Source organism: Dipodomys ordii, unplaced genomic scaffold (genome assembly GCF_000151885.1).
Source record: "Dipodomys ordii isolate 6190 unplaced genomic scaffold, Dord_2.0 Scaffold135, whole genome shotgun sequence".
Classification (NCBI taxonomy): domain Eukaryota; kingdom Metazoa; phylum Chordata; class Mammalia; order Rodentia; family Heteromyidae; genus Dipodomys; species Dipodomys ordii.
This window is the reverse complement of record NW_012267351.1, coordinates 1,610,707-1,615,413: the sequence shown is the minus strand read 5'-3', so window position 1 is coordinate 1,615,413 and position 4,707 is coordinate 1,610,707. Positions and strand designations below refer to the sequence as shown.

The following is a 4,707-nucleotide window of genomic DNA, read 5'->3' as shown; positions in this document are numbered from 1 at the left end:
TAACAGGCAATATACCTGCTCTCTCTCTCTCTCTCTCTCTCTCTCTCTCTCTCTCTCTCTCTCTCTGGAAAGGAGGTCTTCTAATGGGGAACAATTTTGAGGGCTTTCCAACCAAAGTGTATTTGGTATTGCATATTGATATCTCCTGGAATAATTTGCTTAATTTACTTCAAGTATCTGTACTACTTGTGACAGCAAGCCATGTTAGGAATATGAAGCTTGTATTGAAGGAATTAAAAGAAGCTTGCAACTATCCGATGTGTTGCTTGTTAGAAAGAGACAGCTTTATCAATGTAGTGAAAGGAATATTCGTGGGAGCTTTCCACTGACTTCATCAACTTCCTCCAGCCATTCCCCTCCCAGCAGCTGAGATGAGAAAAAATAAAGGCTGGGACTATGGCTTAGTGGTAGAGTGCTTGCCTAGCATGCATGAAGCTCTGGGTTCAATTTCGTAGTACCACATACACAGAAAAGGCCAGAAGTGGCGCTGTGGCTCAAGAGGTACAATGTTAGCCTTGAGCAAAAGAAGCTCAGGGACGGCGCCCAGGCCCAAGCCCAGGACTGGCAAAAAGAAAAAAAAAAAAGGTAAATTGCCTTGACAAAATTTCCTGTATTGCTTGTGTGTCCATTCATTTTTGACACCAGAGATTCGTACATTTCTAACACAACTTTGGATTCCCTTCTACACCATGGCTTGGAATTCAAGACCTGTCATTTATTCACAATCCTCTGCTTATTCATCCACAATTAGGACTGAGAGTCTCCCTTCATCTAAAAGGGTTGGTTACATGATATAAGGTCTAAAAGGATCCAGCACAGATAGACTCCCCTAGGGAGTCAGAGTCTTCTTGCTGTGTGGTTAAAGTTGGAGGGAGGAGGAGGAAGAAGCCAAGGAGCAACTTGACTTCCTTGGGGATTCTGCCACAATCAAAGTCTTCATCTGATCAAAGTCTTCATCCCCAGAACTTGACACGGACCTTGTCATGAAACCACCGTACAACTCCTCGGAGGTGTGTAGCATGATGGCGTCTGTGCCCCAGGGAGAAAACTGGGGGCTTCCACTTGGCAAGGAGCAGATGAGGTGGTGGAGAATTGGAGCTTGTGGGGCAGATGATTGAGGGATTCCCTGGCGTGATCTAAAACAGAACTCCTAGCCGGGTGATGCTGGCTCCTGCCTGCCATCCTAGCTACTCAGGAGGCTGAGATCTGAGAGTCACAGTTTGAAGCCAGCTCAAGGAGAAGGAAAGTCCTTGAGACTCTTATCTCCAATTAACCACCAGAAAGCTGAAGTGGCGCTGTGGCTCAAGGGGTAGATCCCTCACCTTGAGCTGAAGAGCACAGGGACAGCACCCAGACCCAGAGTTCAAGCCCCATGACCGACCAAAAACAAACAAACAAACAATGACCAAAAAATCCTGCCAAACTCCTCTATCAGTCAGTGAATTATGTCTGCTGTTGTCTTTGATTGAGGATCTGAACCCCTGGCAGTGAAGATTATGTGGGTTCCGTGGTACCCCATGCCTCATCTCCTGCAGGCTGCTCCCTAACATGACAGAAACCTCTCCAGTCACACTACACACCTGCATCCTCCATCTCTGTCCTGTCCCACATTGCCCACCAGAGCATTTTAACAGAGGAGGTCGGAAGGAACACGGAGCGAGCCCTGAGAGAGGGGAAAACAGTTGCAAGTGAAGTCCGTGCTCAGAGAGGCCATGGAGACTGCGTCCACCAACCCCGTGCACATCTCTGTGTCCGGGGACTCGAGCAATGACATGCCCTCCTTCATTAACGCACTTGGCCACAAGGAGGAGGCCTGGGCCCCCACTGGGGTGGTGAGGACCACCGAGTCACGAGCTTGCTACTCTGCCTCCCGCTTTCCCAAAGTGGTGCTGTGGGACCTCCCTGGCCTGGGGGATCACAGCCCAAAACATGGAGAACTATGTGGATGAGATGCAACTCAGCCAATATGACTTCTTCCTCATCATTGCGTCTGAGCAGTTCAGCACGAATCACACGGAGCTTGCCAGAATCATCCAGGGCTTAGGGGAAAAGTTCTACATCGTGTGGACCAAGCTTTTAGAAAGAGACTTCAGTGCAAGTGCACTCCCTCATACCCACCTCTTGCAAACAATCCAAGAACATCTCCAGGGAAAGCTCGGGAAGGAAGGGGTGCGTGAAGTCCCCATATGTCTGGTATGTAACCTGGACCCATTCTTGCATGACTTTCCGAAGCTTAGGGACACCTTGACTAAAGAAGCATCCATCCTCAGATGCTCTGGTCCCTTAGAGGTCTTCTGCCAGTTCTGTGAGGGGATCTTCAGTGACAAAGTGACAGATCTGAAAGAGAGTCTACTCCAAGAGCACATCAGCGATGCTGATGACCTGGAGGAGGTTCTGAAAGACTACTGGGCAACTTTGGTGTGGATGACCAATCGCTTCGTCACACGGCGCAGTGTTCAAAGAAAGCCATATTCGATTATCAGGGCGTCATGAAGTGCCCGGATCTGCCCACGGTCTGCAGCAGGGATTGGAAACTAAAATTCATGACTTGTTTAGTCATGAAAGTATTCCTCGGTGTTTTCTGGTATGTTCCATTCTTGGGTGTCCCCATCGTTTGCATCTTCAGATGCCAGAAATACAGATACATCCTCGAGTTCATCGCTCAAGACACCAAAACCATTTTGAGAAAAATGCTGAACGACTCCATCTTCCCTGCCTGAAATTGGCCTGGCACATTTTGTTCTCGACTTACCTCAACATCCTCTTCTTGATTGGATGCCTACTTCTGCACACTAGAAATCAAAAGATTTAACACTATTTCTTTTCTTTTCTTCCTTCCTTCCTTCTTTCTTTCTTTGCTTCTTTTTTTCTGCCAGTCCTGGAGCTTGAACTCTGGGCCTGGGCACTGTCCCTGAGCTACTTTTTGCTCAAGGCCTAGCACTCTACCACTTGAGCCACAGCGCCACCTCCAGCTTTTTGTGTGATGAATTGGGGGTATGAGTCTCACAGACTTTTCTGCCCAAATGGTTTTGAATCAGGATCCTCAGATCTCGGCCTCCTGAGTAGCTAGGATTACAGACATGAGCCACTGGTGCTCAACAACGCTGTCTATTTCTAAAGGTTATACATTCTTTGAAAGAATGTAAGGGGAAAAAATGGTTCGACTTCAGTCACGTGGATGCCAAGTTTAAAAAAAAGACAGTGGTGGGGAGGTAAGGAAGGAACAGACAATAGAGGTGGCTTGTAAGAAAGAGATCCCCCTCTGTCTAGTTTGTGGATAAACTCAATGTCCAATGTTGCAATTACTACATAATGGCAGTAGATGGCGCCAACACATCTGGATGATGAACTGGAGTCTTTCCCTCTTTCCTCCTCTTCTTCCTCTTCCTCCTTCTCCTCCCTCTCCTCCTCTTCCTCCTTCTCTCTCCTCCTTCCTCCTCTCTATCTCTGTCTCTCTTTTCTTGGTATATTGTCCAGGCTTCAAGCCCCTAAGCGCAAACAATATTTCTGCCTCAACTTCTCATGTAGATCAGACAACATATGTATGCCACCCTACCCAGCTTGCACCAGAATTTTGGAGAACAGGCCGAATTTGGTAAAGGATACACAGGGATCTAAGTGTGCTAGTTAATAGAATGAAAGAATCTGCATGGTTTGGGCATGATTTGGGCATGGTTATGTTATGAGCATAATGAAGAGTGTTTCCATCTTAGAGACTTGTTGTATGTTCATGAAAAAGTATGCAATATGAGAGGAAATTATCCCCAGTGAATTTCCTAAAAAGATTTGGAGTGATTAAGTTTGTTCACAGGCCTGGTCCCAGCCCTATTCAGAGATGGTACAAAGTCCCTGCCAAGACACAGTTCCTTGGAGGACTACTGCTTGAACCACAGCTCCACTTCTGGCTTTTTGGTGGTTAATTGGAGATAAGAGTCTCATGAAGCCGGGCACCAGTAGCTCACGCCTGTAATCCTAGCTACTCAGAAGGCTGAGATCTGAGGATTGCAGTTCAAAGCCAGCCCAGGCAGGAAAGTCCCTGAGACTCTTATCTCCAATAAACCACTAGGAAACTGAACGTGGTGCTGTGGCTCAAGTGGTAGAGCGCTCTCCTTGAGCTGAAGAGCTGAGGGACAGCACCCAGGCCCAGAGTTCAAGCCCCATGACCGGCAAAAAGAAAAAGAAAAAGTCTCATGAACTTTCCTGCCCCAGCTGGTCTCAAACCATGATCCTCAGATTCTCAGCCTTTTGTGTGGCAAGGATTACAGGCATGAGCCAATAGCACCTGGCTAGGCTAGTGTCTTCAACACATTTATTTAAAAAAAAGATGCCTTTTTGATATCTTGGCCTAAGTGGAGTGTGGCAATGTTGACAAAGGGGTGTGCTAGCAATACTGGGGTGGGGTGGAGGGGAACAGAGACAGGATAGACCAAGAAAAATGGGACCTGGGAAACAACCACCCAGAATTCAGAGACAAACACCACATTAATGGGTTGACTAGATTCTAGTAGAAATGCAGCAGCATTATCTTCTTTAAGCCTTATACTCTCTCATAAGCTTCAGTATTCTGAAAGAAAGAAGGAAAGAAGGAAGGAAGGAAAGAAGGAAGGAAGGAAGGAGAGTAGTTCTCTCGCTCTGACCCTGCCTACTTGTCCAAAATAGTGGGTTCTAAAAAAAGAAAGAGAGATAGAGCAAAATTATGTTAAATAC

At 46.8% G+C, this 4,707-nt stretch overlaps 1 pseudogene; it reads left to right on the top strand.

Moving 5' to 3' along the window:
* Window positions 1-2,493, top strand: part of LOC105996693 — a 9,250-nt pseudogene extending 6,757 nt beyond the window's left edge.
* Window positions 2,494-4,707: the final 2,214 nt, after the last annotated feature.